The following is an 18,575-nucleotide window of genomic DNA, read 5'->3' as shown; positions in this document are numbered from 1 at the left end:
CGCCAAAAATAACAACTCGTCAGCCACGCACACCGCGTTCGAATGTCTAACGGTCCAACTTGGATTTTCGAAGATCGCCGAATCCGAGGGACGATAAATAATAATAATAATAATAATAATGGTAATAAATAATAATGTTAATAATAATAATAATGATATGATGATTATAACGATAATTATTATAGATAGGTAAATAGAAACACAGGTCTCCTCTCGAAAATCGGAACTTCCTGATATTACTTACATATTTCGGTCGATCCAAATGTGGGAATCTCGTCGTCGTCGGAGCAAGCAGCGCGGTGGGTGGGGTGAAATTCTGGATTTTCCACCGCCGCCGGCGGTCGAAAAATGTGCGACGCGGGAGATCGCCAGTCCGTCTAGTAGTCTCTCTTGTCGTTAGAGCGTGACGTGGTGGTTGTTGTGGGATTTCCCGTTAGTTCGGTCCGACGTCGGTCGTCAGAGGGTAAGTGCATACGGAAACGAAACGCATCGCGTTTTGATGTTCATATTCGTGCATCGGAATGTTAAAAGCAATATATTTTACACCAACGATCACACCTAAACACCACGGCAACGGCCATACCACGTTGAAAAGCACCGGTTCTCGTCCGATCACCGAAGTTAAGCAACGTCGGGCGCGGTCAGTACTTGGATGGGTGACCGCTTGGGAACACCGCGTGCCGTTGCCCCCCAACACTTTTTGTTTTTTTTTGAAATCCATAGCAACCACCGAACCGATTTGTTTTTCGTGCAGGTATTCGGAAACATGCACAGACCCGTATCATGTAGATTCATAGCTTTAAGTACTAGATAATTAAGAAAACAATTTTTTTTGTCGATTAATTGTAAACAATTGCAGAATAAAAACTCGTCAAACGGTAAAGGTTGTCGTTCGATCACCGAAGGTAAGCCACGCGGGCAGCGGTCAGCACTTGGACGGGTGACCGGTTCATTATATTCCTTCCGTGAGTTTAACAAAGATAACATATGCAAATGTCGTAAGTGCGACGAGGAAGACGGCGATCTTTTAATGTAAAAAAAATATATATTAGGTTACGCGTACATGCCACTTTGACTGCTGCTTTATTTTTTTGGTTTTTAAATAATTAGAGATCTGAATTCAACATATCAGTTCTATGTTATAATGGACAGACAATGTTGTATTCTTGGCCCCTAACACGTTAAGACCAACATAAAAACTAGAATAACTTACCATTCGTTAAACGTTAAACAATTTCGAACCACGTTTTTTTGAGCTCGAACAAACTCATAACACAACACTCATTTATTAGTCACTGGACCATTGTAAAACGAGAAGAGAGAAAAACCATGCGAAACTATTTTTAAAACGAAGAGAATAAAGGTTTTAAATGGTAGGGCTGTATGACAGACTTGTCAATTATCGTGGGGGGTACGGCTGAGATTTATGACGAAATCGAGTGGCGCCGGCGGTCGGTCACTTTCACGAAAGAGGTCTAAACACGGGTCGTTTACGATACCCTCTGGTTACTAGAAAAGTTCTAGACAGATGTTTGTCGGCTTTTCGAGGTATTTATTTGTGAGTCCAAAGACTCAATGGAGTAATATCGGACTGAAATTCCAAGATTTTGCTGTGTAATCCAAAAAACTATGTTCCTCGTAACATTTAACGATGTGTTAATTCAACTATTATTTTAATTTTTCGTATACGTATTTATACTAAAAAGTACAGCGCTTCCAACAGTGAATTGTGAATTGAAAATGTTTCAAAGAAAGATCGATAGTTTTGAAAAAAATTACATATTAATAAATTTAGATAGATTTAGAAGTATACATTGCACTTACTTTTCAAAATTATTGTACTTCTGATTTGGTTGAAATAACATAATATGTAGCAGTCATAGTTGCGATTGTAGAAAAAATCTTGTGTACATTGCAGTCGCGGCTGGTGTTGGGTAAAACCTTTATTTTTTAGGGGGTCATTACCCAAATGACCTCATGGACCAGCCGTTCCTGTTAGGTTTTATATATCAAATTGATTCGTCTGTCTTTTTCATCATGCCTTCGAAAAGCGAGCTCCTGTTTCGCCAAAGTAACTGTGACGTCAATTAAATACGATAATAAAATTCGGTTTTTCCCATCTTCTTTTCGTATCCCACCTCCACCCGGCGGCAGTAGTGCAGTGCTTATCAACATAATTACCGGCGTCTCGCCTCCACATTTTGACTTTTTTGTGTTTTATGTGTTCTCTAAGTCCAAAATTTTTAAATTTTTAAAAAGAGATTGCGGTACTATTCCTGTTGCTGAAATTATAATAATATATTTATTAATTTTTGTATTATATGTCTGTGTTATATTGTGTGAATTTGGAACAGCTATATCTAAAAGATATGCTTGCTTTTGTTGTTTATTTAAAATAATAATGTCTGGTCTGTTATGCTGAATGTGAATGTCAGTTAAAACTGTGCGATCAAAATATAATTTGTAATTGTCATTTTCTAAACAACTTTCTGGTTTATAAATGTAATGTGGTTGTGTATCCTTTAATAAATTGAATTTAACTGCTAAATTCATGTGTATAATTTTTGCGAATATATCATGACGTTTTTTATATTCGCTGTGAGCCAAAACGGTGCAAGATCTTGTATTGCAAATATAAAACCCTCAGCTCTTTAAAATATCTCCCATGTAAAGACTTTTGTTTTATATTTGCTATAGTGTCATATCACGAGCTCTATTGAGAAAATAATTTTTTAGTGAAGCAATTTGATTGTGTTGTAGAATTTCTAGATTTGAAAAACCCCTACCACCATTTTCGCGTGGTAAATTAAATCTTTCAACAGCAGATTTGGGGTGATGTTTACAAAATTTTGTAAAGAGAACTCTAGTTTGAATATTTATATTCTTTAAATTAGTTTTGGACCATTTTATAACACCAAAAGAATAGATTTAATTTTATAATTGAATGTTGAATATGATTTGATTGATTAATACCTAAATATTTATAAAATTCTCCTTTATTTAAATTTTTAATGATTTCTCCTTCTTTAGTTATATATTCTAAATTTTCGTAATGACCACGACATATTGATTGATTTTCAGTTATTGTTAAGTTTTATGTCATCCATATAAAGAAGGTGATTTAATTTAATATTAATTTTATAAATTTTAAGAATTTTAATTAACCATGAATGTGGTACTGAATCATAGGCTTTTTTGTAGTCTATGAATTGTTGTTGCATTATTTTCCAAACGTTTGAGACTTAAAATATTCGTCAAATGTTCTTCTTTTTTTAAATCAGAATACCCCTGACAAATCCGAACATTTTGTTTTGCGGTAGATAAAAATAAACATGGGCCAAGACAGAATATTAATATTCGGTGTGGAATTTTCCTGCGTTCTTGTTCATTTCTATCGAAGTGCTCACGAAAAGTTGTGAATATCAACACTTTGTAATTGTCGTAGTGAAAAATAAAAAAGATAGCTATGGGGCACAACTTATTTCGCACTTCATTAGAAAAGTAACAGTATTAAAATAAAAAAAATATTTTTCTAAATTTCGAACGTTAGGTCTATCCTGACCAGCCGCCAATTAGTGGTATTATTTTATTTTTTGCTGTTTTCCACAATAGTTATTTTTATATTAAATATAAACAATATTTTTTCTATCATTGATTCAAAAAATTGAAATTAAAAATTCAAATTTTTGAAGGAACTCTGAAGTTTCAATGCAGTGACCATGTTGCTAGGTAACTAATAAAAAACAGTGCGTGAAATGAAAAACAGAAATAGTCGTATGCGTTTTGTATGGTTTCTATGGTTTCGATCTTACTAACAATGCAATGAAAATGACCCACTTCAGGCACAGATAACTATGCGTGAATTTCAATTTTTTGAATCAATTATATAAAAACAAAATTGATTTGGCGGCCGCTACACAAAAGTGGTGGGAGGCGAGAACCTGTTTCCGCCGGTCTCCGTTTATGACACAGCTGACGGAAATCTTGTTCTTTTTTTTTCGTTTATTGTTAATTTTAAAATTAATAAATTTTCCCTGGATACGTATTCGACTTATCCGGTACGAGTTATTTTTAAATTAACTTAATGGCCCGTTGCTCTTGTTCTTTTTATCGTTTTATCGTTAGCAATAGTACAATACTCACGCATTTTTAATCTAAAATTAACAAAACTTGAATGGATCGGGATTATCACACTTCTGAATTGAAGTTTTCATTCGTTTAAAATATAATTGATAGTAATACGTAATGCGGATTGCCTAAACGTTGCTTCCATCACGTCAACATCACACATTCACGTTCGCCCGTAGAAATGGCGTGATGCACACGAAATCGATCCAAAAAGGCTCATAATATTTGTGTCACGCGAATCTACGTCGAAAACTAGAAAAAAAAAAAATTCAATTCGAATTTCAATAATCGAAACGATGCGTCGTCGATACTAAACGTAGGTAGTAACTAAAGTGTGATCGGGTGCGATAAAAGTGTCCGTCAATAATCATCATCCGACAATCATTTAATAGACGAACGCTAATTTTTGGCACTCACTCGGACGACAGAACCAGTCCAGACGGAAACCGGGGCGCGGGGTGGGTGGGTGGTTGTATGTCCGTGAATCTGTCCGGCGCGCGTCAACATTTCAGTTATCGTCGCGAGAGTTAAAACGAAAGGTGGTTAGTGTGAAAGTGACGTTTTTTCGTGGAGACACGTTACGAAGGGTGAGTACCTAATATAATATAAAACCAACCGAAAACCCACAATAGTGCCCCGGTTTATTATCGTGAATAGGTGTTTGGTAAATATTTTCTGTATTCCAACTAGCAAGTCTTTTATCAAAAAACTCCGGCAACATGGCTATTGTGGTATTATTGATACCACCTAACTGAAGAATGATTAAAAAGATTATAAAGTTAATAACTAAGTCGACGATTTTATCGGGAAATTGAACGGAGAAACAAAAATAGCTCTTAGCGACAGTTGCCTGAAGTCGCAAATAACGGCGATTGACGAAATCACGTTTTTTTTATTTTAATTCCAATGAACAATACACAGGGTCACAATTATCTGTTATGTATTCTATAATGTTTTGCAAAGTAAATAATGTGAGTTGTCATGCGTAATATTAATTAGCTAAGTAATTTTTGCAAGTATTTTATGTCAGATATGCAATGTATAATAACGTAATGTTGCAAAGTATTTTAATTTTTATGCTAGGTAGAGATAATAAAATAGAAAATGATTTAGGAACATAAAAAATCTCATTAAAACAGGAACAATTGAAATTAAAATAAACATAACATTCTGTACTAAAGTACAGTTTTGTTCACTCCTTTTTTCAAAGTCTTCTGTCCTCTCATTTGCACATACTGCTATTCCAAAACAGTGAAATTGTCTGTTTCAGGGAATCCTTAACGTTCCTTGCTAATGTCAACAACGTTTTCGATGAAACAAAGAGTCTGAAAAATGTCGGCTCATTGTATTCAATAACATACGCGACTACAAAACCATCTGTATCATTTGTAGGAATCGCGGTTTTTTCGATGAGAATTCGTTCTAATTTTTTCTTTCTTAAAAAAGCTAAGTAATTTTAATTTCACTAAAGATGAACATTTAGGCTATATGCTGGGTAATGCAAATCCATCAACCATCAACTAGGTTGTTCAGCAGATGTACGATTGTTTATTTGATTTCTTCTTCCGAAGAGTTGTATTCTGGCAAAATAGAAATTTATTCATAACATAACCTCAATCAACTAAATTATTTCGAATACAATAACCACATAACTACAAGTTGGATAGGCATGGGTGCAAAATACCGATAATGCATGAAACCTAAAGGGCCTACTGTTCATCCAATATATTTACATAGCTTAAATAGCATGTTTATTTTTTATAGAAAAATTTTGCATTTCTCGCTTTCTTAAACTGTATGTAACATTTTTCATATTTTTTCGCTGTCATAATGACATAATAAAAGTTAATTAAAAATCGCTGTTTCACGTCTTTTTCTTTTTTGTTCGAGAGTTTTTGTGGTTCTGAAAAGAACCGTTTATAAATGTGTCGAAAACGAAAAACATCTATTTCGAACTGGTGTACTTGGTGACGGCTTTGGTACCTTCGGAGACGGCGTGCTTGGCCAACTCACCGGGCAACAACAGACGCACGGCAGTTTGAATTTCTCTGCTGGTGATCGTCGAACGTTTGTTGTAGTGTGCCAGACGGGAAGCTTCAGCGGCGATACGTTCGAAGATGTCGTTCACGAAACTGTTCATTATGCTCATAGCCTTACTAGAGATACCGGTGTCGGGATGGACTTGTTTCAACACCTTGTAGATGTAGATGGCATAGCTCTCCTTCCTCCTGCGCTTCTTTTTTTTGTCGCTCTTGGAAATGTTCTTCTGAGCTTTCCCGGCCTTCTTGGCTGCCTTACCACTTGTCTTCGGCGGCATTTTTCAATTCAATTCGATTCAACAAACTCGCGAACTGCTCTGACTCGTGTGCGTGCGTTAACTTTGCACCACCACCTTTCTGATAGGTAGTGTGTTCACCAGAACCCCACCTGAAAACGGGCTCCCACCAATCGTCACGTCCTATTCTCCTATCACGGAGGCTATAAATTCGAAGCACAGCTACCAGCTTTTACAATCGACGAGTCCCGTCCGTCAGTTTTATTACTTCTCGTGGTGTCTAACGAACGAACTTAAAATGTCAGGTCGCGGTAAAGGAGGTAAAGTGAAGGGAAAAGCGAAATCCCGTTCGAGCCGTGCCGGTCTCCAGTTTCCGGTGGGTAGGATACATCGTCTTCTCAGAAAAGGAAATTACGCGGAACGCGTCGGTGCAGGAGCTCCCGTCTATTTGGCCGCCGTCATGGAGTACTTAGCCGCCGAAGTTCTAGAATTGGCAGGAAACGCTGCCCGTGACAACAAGAAGACACGTATTATACCGCGTCATCTGCAGCTGGCCATCAGAAACGACGAGGAATTGAACAAACTCCTGTCCGGAGTTACGATCGCCCAAGGCGGTGTCTTACCCAACATTCAGGCCGTACTTTTACCCAAAAAAACCGAGAAGAAACCTTAAACGAACGATCGATCCATCTCCGTGGCGAAAACTCAAAATATCGGCCCTTCTCAGGGCCACTATAGCTTTTTTTTTTCGTAAAATGACCGATGCATCTTTTCTTTTTGTATTATTATCATTGCGGTCGTCAATTTGGCTGTATGAAGAAAGATTTACGACTGCAATGCCAAAAGGAAAGCAAGGGGTGTTTACGATCTTGGTACATTTATCAGGTAGTCCGTTGTTTCTCGAAAGAACATCATGTTTCTTTTTTTTCCTCTTATTTTTATTTTGTGGTTCTGAAAAGAACCGATTTTGTATTTCGTATTTTATTCTGGTTTTCTCGAACGGTGAAGAGCGCCAGGAAATTAACCTCCGAAACCGTAGAGGGTGCGTCCTTGACGTTTCAAAGCGTAGACGACGTCCATCGCTGTCACGGTTTTACGTTTGGCGTGTTCCGTGTAGGTGACGGCATCTCGGATGACATTTTCCAAGAACACTTTCAGGACTCCGCGAGTTTCTTCGTAGATCAAACCGGAAATACGTTTCACGCCGCCACGACGAGCCAATCTTCTGATAGCGGGTTTCGTGATGCCCTGGATGTTGTCACGCAGGACTTTGCGATGACGCTTCGCTCCTCCTTTTCCCAATCCTTTGCCTCCTTTACCGCGACCGGTCATCTTTTCAGATTATTTCAACTGACACAAAATACCTGCACACCTCGTCCCTAGGAAGTCAACTACCGCAAAATTTCAACTAACGGAGCCTTATATAGATTCAACGGTTCACCATCGACCAATCGACGAAGTCAGCCGTTGACTTTGTTCACGTATAAAAGTACAATTTAATATGGCGGAATTTTTAGTACCCGTTTACCTTTCGACGCGTGCACGTCTAACGATCGTCAGTTTTGTTTTTCATTCGTTTCATTCGAAATGGCCAGGACCAAGCAGACCGCACGCAAGTCCACCGGAGGAAAAGCCCCCAGGAAACAACTGGCTACCAAAGCGGCCAGGAAAAGCGCTCCCGCCACTGGCGGCGTCAAGAAGCCCCACCGTTACAGACCTGGTACCGTGGCTCTGCGTGAGATCCGTCGTTACCAGAAAAGTACCGAGTTGCTCATCCGCAAGCTTCCCTTTCAACGTTTGGTGAGGGAGATCGCTCAGGATTTCAAAACCGATTTGCGCTTCCAAAGCTCCGCCGTGATGGCCCTCCAGGAAGCGAGCGAAGCTTACTTGGTCGGTCTGTTCGAGGACACGAATTTGTGCGCCATCCACGCCAAACGTGTAACCATCATGCCAAAGGACATCCAACTTGCCAGACGTATTCGGGGTGAACGCGCTTAAATTTTTCCACATCGTGTTTCGGAAGAACAACAACATCCCGAGAAAAACGAAACACGAATTTTATAACAAAAAAATCGGTTCTTTTCAGAACCTCAAACCTTACAGGCAAAAAAAAAAAAATATATCGCCCTTCAACCGGAAATGAATAAAATAAAAATGTCAATAATCGGTCGGTCCTCTCGATTCGGGTTGGGTTGCGGTCGTTCGTAAAATTTTATTGCATCCTGTCATCACCTACCTGCCAGCTGATGCTATCTATTTTATTTGGTTTCGCCGTAAGGATAGTTTTATTTCTTTTTTTCGTCGTAGATTATCGTGTGGCCCTGAAAAGGGCCATTTGTGCGTGCCCCGTTGCCGGTAGTACGATGATGACGTCGGAACGAGGCACAGCCGAACGAACATGAGTCGAGTATCCATCCACGTTTCTCACTTTTTCCTCTTCGGCGAAGCGGCCTTTTTCACCTTGACAGGAATGGCTTTGGCTGTCTTGGGTTTGGGTGCTTTGGGTTTTTTAGTCGGACCAGCCTTGTTAGATTTCTTCGCTTTGGAAGGCGATCGGGGTTTCGGGGCGGCTCTAGTTTTCTTTTCTGCCGAGGAGGCGGCCGATTTCTTGGCTTTCGCTGCGGCGGCGGAGGCAGCGACGGCGCTCTTCTTTTCGGCAGCAGTCTTCTTCGCTTTGGGGGAGGCTTGTTTTTTGGCTGTCTTCGAGGAAGCCTTGTCGGAAGTCGTCGCGACGGCGGTACGTTTGGCGGATGATTTTTTCGTCTTGGATGCGGCGGACGAAGCGGGTTTCCTCTTGTCGGAGGCGGAGGCGACTTTGGCACCACCGGAGGTGGACGAGGCGAGCTTGAACGAACCCGACGCGCCCTTACCTTTCGTCTGAACCAGAGATCCCGACGCCACGGCGCCTTTCAGATATTTCTTGATGAAAGGGGCGACCTTTTCGGCGTCGACTTTGTAATTTGCGGCGACGAACTTCTTGATGGCCTGAAGAGACGATCCTCCGCGTTCCTTGAGTCCCTTGATGGCGTTGTTTACCATCTCGGATGTCGGAGGATGGGACGGTTTCGCCCTGGGATTTTTCGCTTTTTTCTCTTTCTTCGCGTGGGATTGAGGGGTGGCAGCGGAACCGGTGGTGACCGATGATGCTGTTTGATTTTCGACGTCGGCCATCTTTCACGTTAAAACGTTAAAAGTTAATAATAATTATTGAAAAAACACTTGCTCACACACGTACACTTCGAGCACCTCGTGAACGAGAATTGAACAAAAAAATTTTCTAAGTCTTTATAAAATAGTCGCCACTGCGGACGGAAGACTGAACGCGCACCGCGTCCGCCGTCGAAGAAATTGCAGGCCTCGGAATCGTTGCCCGCGGATGGCATCGTCCTCTTTCCTCGATCACCATCGCCACCGTGTGATCAAGCTGGCCGAACTCGGTTTCCGAAGTTTCCCTGGAGATAGCGAAGTTCGTCTCGTGAACGTCGGTGGGTTTCGAATCAGGTACACGCCCCTCCAACCACCAGCCCTAAATCCGGGTCGTCACGGTTTCGATTCGGGACCGACGGTTTACGTCGGCGGTGCGGGGTAGACGCGTCGATTCCGGGAATCCATATTTCGTTCGCCGAAATATTGGTCCATCTCTTCCCGGAATACCGCGCCACCTTCTCGATTTTACGACATCTTCGCGTCGCCAAACGCTTCCGAAACGGTCGAAGCACAGAAAGGACCTGGTGTTCGAACCGAGGCAATTCCGACAACAGGATGCCGCGAACCGCCTCTCCGACGTTCAGGTCGATCGTTTTCGGCGGAAGTTGAAACGGGACGAGTCGACGACGGGTCCCGTTGCCGTCCGGACCCTTCGGGACGGCCGAAAGTCCGTCGAGAGGATCATCCGAAAGGAGACGGTCTTCATCGTCCGACCGATGCCGCACCTACGAGTTTTCCGATATTTTCTTCGACGGATCTTCAGGTTTTCTTCCTTTCTTCCGTCTTTCTCTCTTCGTAATTTCGTGTCCGACCTGCGTCGTCCGAAGTCGGGGTGAAGATCGAAGAAAAAACGCCAAAAATAACAACTCGTCAGCCACGCACACCGCGTTCGAATGTCTAACGGTCCAACTTGGATTTTCGAAGATCGCCGAATCCGAGGGACGATAAATAATAATAATAATAATAATAATGGTAATAAATAATAATGTTAATAATAATAATAATGATATGATGATTATAACGATAATTATTATAGATAGGTAAATAGAAACACAGGTCTCCTCTCGAAAATCGGAACTTCCTGATATTACTTACATATTTCGGTCGATCCAAATGTGGGAATCTCGTCGTCGTCGGAGCAAGCAGCGCGGTAGGTGGGGTGAAATTCTGGATTTTCCACCGCCGCCGGCGGTCGAAAAATGTGCGACGCGGGAGATCGCCAGTCCGTCTAGTAGTCTCTCTTGTCGTTAGAGCGTGACGTGGTGGTTGTTGTGGGATTTCCCGTTAGTTCGGTCCGACGTCGGTCGTCAGAGGGTAAGTGCATACGGAAACGAAACGCATCGCGTTTTGATGTTCATATTCGTGCATCGGAATGTTAAAAGCAATATATTTTACACCAACGATCACACCTAAACACCACGGCAACGGCCATACCACGTTGAAAAGCACCGGTTCTCGTCCGATCACCGAAGTTAAGCAACGTCGGGCGCGGTCAGTACTTGGATGGGTGACCGCTTGGGAACACCGCGTGCCGTTGCCCCCCAACACTTTTTGTTTTTTTTTGAAATCCATAGCAACCACCGAACCGATTTGTTTTTCGTGCAGGTATTCGGAAACATGCACAGACCCGTATAATGTAGATTCATAGCTTTAAGTACTAGATAATTAAGAAAACAATTTTTTTGTCGATTAATTGTAAACAATTGCAGAATAAAAACTCGTCAAACGGTAAAGGTTGTCGTTCGATCACCGAAGGTAAGCCACGCGGGCAGCGGTCAGCACTTGGACGGGTGACCGGTTCATTATATTCCTTCCGTGAGTTTAACAAAGATAACATATGCAAATGTCGTAAGTGCGACGAGGAAGACGGCGATCTTTTAATGTAAAAAAAATATATATTAGGTTACGCGTACATGCCACTTTGACTGCTGCTTTATTTTTTTGTTTTTTAAATAATTAGAGATCTGAATTCAACATATCAGTTCTATGTTATAATGGACAGACAATGTTGTATTCTTGGCCCCTAACACGTTAAGACCAACATAAAAACTAGAATAACTTACCATTCGTTAAACGTTAAACAATTTCGAACCACGTTTTTTTGAGCTCGAACAAACTCATAACACAACACTCATTTATTAGTCACTGGACCATTGTAAAACGAGAAGAGAGAAAAACCATGCGAAACTATTTTTAAAACGAAGAGAATAAAGGTTTTAAATGGTAGGGCTGTATGACAGACTTGTCAATTATCGTGGGGGGTACGGCTGAGATTTATGACGAAATCGAGCGGCGCCGGCGGTCGGTCACTTTCACGAAAGAGGTCTAAACACGGGTCGTTTACGATACCCTCTGGTTACTAGAAAAGTTTCTAGACAGATGTTTGTCGGCTTTTCGAGGTATTTATTTGTGAGTCCAAAGACTCAATGGAGTAATATCGGACTGAATTCCAAGATTTTGCTGTGTAATCCAAAAAACTATGTTCCTCGTAACATTTTAACGATGTGTTAATTCAACTATTATTTTAATTTTTCGTATACGTATTTATACTAAAAAGTACAGCGCTTCCAACAGTGAATTGTGAATTGAAAATGTTTCAAAGAAAGATCGATAGTTTTGAAAAAAATTACATATTAATAATTTAGATAGATTTAGAAGTATACATTGCACTTACTTTTCAAAATTATTGTACTTCTGATTTGGTTGAAATAACATAATATGTAGCAGTCATAGTCTTGTGTACATTGCAGTCGCGGCTGGTGTTGGGTAAAACCTTTATTTTTTAGGGGGTCATTACCCAAATGACCTCATGGACCAGCCGTTCCTGTGAGGTTTTATATATCAAATTGATTCGTCTGTCTTTTTCATCATGCCTTCGAAAAGCGAGCTCCTGTTTCGCCAAAGTAACTGTGACGTCAATTAAATACGATAATAAAATTCGGTTTTTCCGAACTTATTGTGAGTGAGAGCAGTGAGAGCATCTTCTTTTCGTATCCCACCTCCACCCGGCGGCAGTAGTGCAGTGCTTATCAACATAATTACCGGCGTCTCGCCTCCACATTTTGACTTTTTTGTGTTTTATGTGTTCTCTAAGTCCAAAATTTTTTAAATTTTTAAAAAAGAGATTGCGGTACTATTCCTGTTGCTGAAATTATAATAATAATATTTATTAATTTTTGTATTATATGTCTGTGTTATATTGTGTGAATTTGGAACAGCTATATCTAAAAGATATGCTTGCTTTTGTTGTTTATTTAAAATAATAATGTCTGGTCTGTTATGCTGAATGTGAATGTCAGTTAAAAACTGTGCGATCAAAATATAATTTGTAATTGTCATTTTCTAAACAACTTTCTGGTTTATAAATGTAATGTGGTTGTGTATCCTTTAATAAATTGAATTTTAACTGCTAAATTCATGTGTATAATTTTTGCGAATATATCATGACGTTTTTATTATTCGCTGTGAGCCAAAACGGTGCAAGATCTTGTATTGCAAATATAAAACCCTCAGCTCTTTAAAATATCTCCCATGTAAAGACTTTTGTTTTATATTTGCTATAGTGTCATATCACGAGCTCTATTGAGAAAATAATTTTTTAGTGAAGCAATTTGATTGTGTTGTAGAATTTCTAGATTTGAAAAACCCCTACCACCATTTTCGCGTGGTAAATTAAATCTTTCAACAGCAGATTTGGGGTGATGTTTACAAAATTTTGTAAAGAGAACTCTAGTTTGAAATATTTATATTCTTTTAATTAGTTTTGGACCATTTTATAACACCAAAAGAATAGATTTAATTTGATTTGATTGATTAATACCTAAATATTTATAAAATTCTCCTTTATTTAAATTTTTAATGATTTCTCCTTCTTTAGTTATATATTCTAAATTTTCGTAATGACCACGACATATTGATTGATTTTCAGTTATTGTTAAGTTTTATGTCATCCATATAAAGAAGGTGATTTAATTTAATATTAATTTTATAAATTTTAAGAATTTTAATTAACCATGAATGTGGTACTGAATCATAGGCTTTTTTTGTAGTCTATGAATTGTTGTTGCATTATTTTCCAAACGTTTGAGACTTAAAATATTCGTCAAATGTTCTTCTTTTTTTAAATCAGAATACCCCTGACAAATCCGAACATTTTGTTTTGCGGTAGATAAAAGTAAACATGGGCCAAGACAGAATATTAATATTCGGTGTGGAATTTTCCTGCGTTCTTGTTCATTTCTATCGAAGTGCTCACGAAAAGTTGTGAATATCAACACTTTGTAATTGTCGTAGTGAAAAATAAAAAAGATAGCTATGGGGCACAACTTATTTCGCACTTCATTAGAAAAGTAACAGTATTAAAATAAAAAAAATATTTTTCTAAATTTCGAACGTTAGGTCTATCCTGACCAGCCGCCAATTAGTGGTATTATTTTATTTTTTGCTGTTTTCCACAATAGTTATTTTTATATTAAATCATTGATTCAAAAAATTGAAATTAAAAATTCAAATTTTTGAAGGAACTCTGAAGTTTCAATGCAGTGACCATGTTGCTAGGTAACTAATAAAAAACAGTGCGTGAAATGAAAAACAGAAATAGTCGTATGCGTTTTGTATGGTTTCTATGGTTTCGATCTTACTAACAATGCAATGAAAATGACCCACTTCAGGCACAGATAACTATGCGTGAATTTCAATTTTTTGAATCAATTATATAAAAACAAAATTGATTTGGCGGCCGCTACACAAAAGTGGTGGGAGGCGAGAACCTGTTTCCGCCGGTCAATTTTAAAATTAATAAATTTTCCCTGGATACGTATTCGACTTATCCGGTACGAGTTATTTTTAAATTAACTTAATGGCCCGTTGCTCTTGTTCTTTTTACATTGAATATGCGATGTTTTGGCATCGTTAGCAATAGTACAATACTCACGCATTTTTAATCTAAAATTAACAAAACTTGAATGGATCGGGATTATCACACTTCTGAATTGAAGTTTTCATTCGTTTAAAATATAATTGATAGTAATACGTAATGCGGATTGCCTAAACGTTGCTTCCATCACGTCAACATCACACATTCACGTTCGCCCGTAGAAATGGCGTGATGCACACGAAATCGATCCAAAAAGGCTCATAATATTTGTGTCACGCGAATCTACGTCGAAAACTAGAAAAAAAAAAAATTCAATTCGAATTTCAATAATCGAAACGATGCGTCGTCGATACTAAACGTAGGTAGTAACTAAAGTGTGATCGGGTGCGATAAAAGTGTCCGTCAATAATCATCATCCGACAATCATTTAATAGACGAACGCTAATTTTTGGCACTCACTCGGACGACAGAACCAGTCCAGACGGAAACCGGGGCGCGGGGTGGGTGGGTGGTTGTATGTCCGTGAATCTGTCCGGCGCGCGTCAACATTTCAGTTATCGTCGCGAGAGTTAAAACGAAAGGTGGTTAGTGTGAAAGTGACGTTTTTTCGTGGAGACACGTTACGAAGGGTGAGTACCTAATATAATATAAAACCAACCGAAAACCCACAATAGTGCCCCGGTTTATTATCGTGAATAGGTGTTTGGTAAATATTTTCTGTATTCCAACTAGCAAGTCTTTTATCAAAAAACTCCGGCAACATGGCTATTGTGGTATTGTTGATACCACCTAACTGAAGAACTTAGTTAATAACTAAGTCGACGATTTTATCGGGAAATTGAACGGAGAAACAAAAATAGCTCTTAGCGACAGTTGCCTGAAGTCGCAAATAACGGCGATTGACGAAATCACGTTTTTTTTATTTTAATTCCAATGAACAATACACAGGGTCACAATTATCTGTTATGTATTCTATAATGTTTTGCAAAGTAAATAATGTGAGTTGTCATGCGTAATATTAATTAGCTAAGTAATTTTTGCAAGTATTTTATGTCAGATATGCAATGTATAATAACGTAATGTTGCAAAGTATTTTAATTTTTATGCTAGGTAGAGATAATAACTCGACAATAACTCTTCTCTAATGAAAAAAAAAATAGAAAATGATTTAGGAACATAAAAAATCTCATTAAAACAGGAACAATTGAAATTAAAATAAACATAACATTCTGTACTAAAGTACAGTTTTGTTCACTCCTTTTTTCAAAGTCTTCTGTCCTCTCATTTGCACATACTGCTATTCCAAAACAGTGAAATTGTCTGTTTCAGGGAATCCTTAACGTTCCTTGCTAATGTCAACAACGTTTTCGATGAAACAAAGAGTCGGAAAAATGTCGGCTCATTGTATTCAATAACATACGCGACTACAAAACCATCTGTATCATTTGTAGGAATCGCGGTTTTTTCGATGAGAATTCGTTCTAATTTTTTCTTTCTTAAAAAAGCTAAGTAATTTTAATTTCACTAAAGATGAACATTTAGGCTATATGCTGGGTAATGCAAATCCATCAACCATCAACTAGGTTGTTCAGCAGATGTACGATTGTTTATTTGATTTCTTCTTCCGAAGAGTTGTATTCTGGCAAAATAGAAATTTATTCATAACATAACCTCAATCAACTAAATTATTTCGAATACAATAACCACATAACTACAAGTTGGATAGGCATGGGTGCAAAATACCGATAATGCATGAAACCTAATAATAATAATAATGACATAATAAAAGTTAATTAAAAATCGCTGTTTCACGTCTTTTTCTTTTTTGTTCGAGAGTTTTTGTGGTTCTGAAAAGAACCGTTTATAAATGTGTCGAAAACGAAAAACATCTATTTCGAACTGGTGTACTTGGTGACGGCTTTGGTACCTTCGGAGACGGCGTGCTTGGCCAACTCACCGGGCAACAACAGACGCACGGCAGTTTGAATTTCTCTGCTGGTGATCGTCGAACGTTTGTTGTAGTGTGCCAGACGGGAAGCTTCAGCGGCGATACGTTCGAAGATGTCGTTCACGAAACTGTTCATTATGCTCATAGCCTTACTAGAGATACCGGTGTCGGGATGGACTTGTTTCAACACCTTGTAGATGTAGATGGCATAGCTCTCCTTCCTCCTGCGCTTCTTTTTTTTGTCGCTCTTGGAAATGTTCTTCTGAGCTTTCCCGGCCTTCTTGGCTGCCTTACCACTTGTCTTCGGCGGCATTTTTCAATTCAATTCGATTCAACAAACTCGCGAACTGCTCTGACTCGTGTGCGTGCGTTAACTTTGCACCACCACCTTTCTGATAGGTAGTGTGTTCACCAGAACCCCACCTGAAAACGGGCTCCCACCAATCGTCACGTCCTATTCTCCTATCACGGAGGCTATAAATTCGAAGCACAGCTACCAGCTTTTACAATCGACGAGTCCCGTCCGTCAGTTTTATTACTTCTCGTGGTGTCTAACGAACGAACTTAAAATGTCAGGTCGCGGTAAAGGAGGTAAAGTGAAGGGAAAAGCGAAATCCCGTTCGAGCCGTGCCGGTCTCCAGTTTCCGGTGGGTAGGATACATCGTCTTCTCAGAAAAGGAAATTACGCGGAACGCGTCGGTGCAGGAGCTCCCGTCTATTTGGCCGCCGTCATGGAGTACTTAGCCGCCGAAGTTCTAGAATTGGCAGGAAACGCTGCCCGTGACAACAAGAAGACACGTATTATACCGCGTCATCTGCAGCTGGCCATCAGAAACGACGAGGAATTGAACAAACTCCTGTCCGGAGTTACGATCGCCCAAGGCGGTGTCTTACCCAACATTCAGGCCGTACTTTTACCCAAAAAAACCGAGAAGAAACCTTAAACGAACGATCGATCCATCTCCGTGGCGAAAACTCAAAATATCGGCCCTTCTCAGGGCCACTATAGCTTTTTTTTTTCGTAAAATGACCGATGCATCTTTTCTTTTTGTATTATTATCATTTACGACTGCAATGCCAAAAGGAAAGCAAGGGGTGTTTACGATCTTGGTACATTTATCAGGTAGTCAGTTAGTAATAATTGTCCGTTGTTTCTCGAAAGAACATCATGTTTCTTTTTTTTCCTCTTATTTTTATTTTGTGGTTCTGAAAAGAACCGATTTTGTATTTCGTATTTTATTCTGGTTTTCTCGAACGGTGAAGAGCGCCAGGAAATTAACCTCCGAAACCGTAGAGGGTGCGTCCTTGACGTTTCAAAGCGTAGACGACGTCCATCGCTGTCACGGTTTTACGTTTGGCGTGTTCCGTGTAGGTGACGGCATCTCGGATGACATTTTCCAAGAACACTTTCAGGACTCCGCGAGTTTCTTCGTAGATCAAACCGGAAATACGTTTCACGCCGCCACGACGAGCCAATCTTCTGATAGCGGGTTTCGTGATGCCCTGGATGTTGTCACGCAGGACTTTGCGATGACGCTTCGCTCCTCCTTTTCCCAATCCTTTGCCTCCTTTACCGCGACCGGTCATCTTTTCAGATTATTTCAACTGACACAAAATACCTGCACACCTCGTCCCTAGGAAGTCAACTACCGCAAAATTTCAACTAACGGAGCCTTATATAGATTCAACGGTTCACCATCGACCAATCGACGAAGTCAGCCGTTGACTTTGTTCACGTATAAAAGTACAATTTAATATGGCGGAATTTTTAGTACCCGTTTACCTTTCGACGCGTGCACGTCTAACGATCGTCAGAGTCGATTTTAATAATTGTCAGTTTTGTTTTTCATTCGTTTCATTCGAAATGGCCAGGACCAAGCAGACCGCACGCAAGTCCACCGGAGGAAAAGCCCCCAGGAAACAACTGGCTACCAAAGCGGCCAGGAAAAGCGCTCCCGCCACTGGCGGCGTCAAGAAGCCCCACCGTTACAGACCTGGTACCGTGGCTCTGCGTGAGATCCGTCGTTACCAGAAAAGTACCGAGTTGCTCATCCGCAAGCTTCCCTTTCAACGTTTGGTGAGGGAGATCGCTCAGGATTTCAAAACCGATTTGCGCTTCCAAAGCTCCGCCGTGATGGCCC

General features: G+C 39.8%; 2 non-coding genes across 2 annotated transcripts; both read left to right on the top strand.

Moving 5' to 3' along the window:
* The first annotated feature begins 569 nt into the window (after positions 1 to 569).
* Positions 570 to 689, top strand: LOC138140866 (5S ribosomal RNA). Its single transcript, XR_011162778.1, has one exon. It is a non-coding gene; the product is annotated as a 5S ribosomal RNA (ribosomal RNA).
* A 10,341-nt stretch (positions 690 to 11,030) lies between these two features.
* LOC138140865 (5S ribosomal RNA) lies at positions 11,031 to 11,150 on the top strand. Its single transcript, XR_011162777.1, has one exon. It is a non-coding gene; the product is annotated as a 5S ribosomal RNA (ribosomal RNA).
* Positions 11,151 to 18,575: the final 7,425 nt, after the last annotated feature.

Source organism: Tenebrio molitor, unplaced genomic scaffold (genome assembly GCF_963966145.1).
Source record: "Tenebrio molitor unplaced genomic scaffold, icTenMoli1.1 SCAFFOLD_467, whole genome shotgun sequence".
Taxonomy (NCBI): domain Eukaryota; kingdom Metazoa; phylum Arthropoda; class Insecta; order Coleoptera; family Tenebrionidae; genus Tenebrio; species Tenebrio molitor.
Note: the sequence above shows the minus strand (reverse complement) of the source record. Positions and strands in the feature narration are given on the sequence as shown.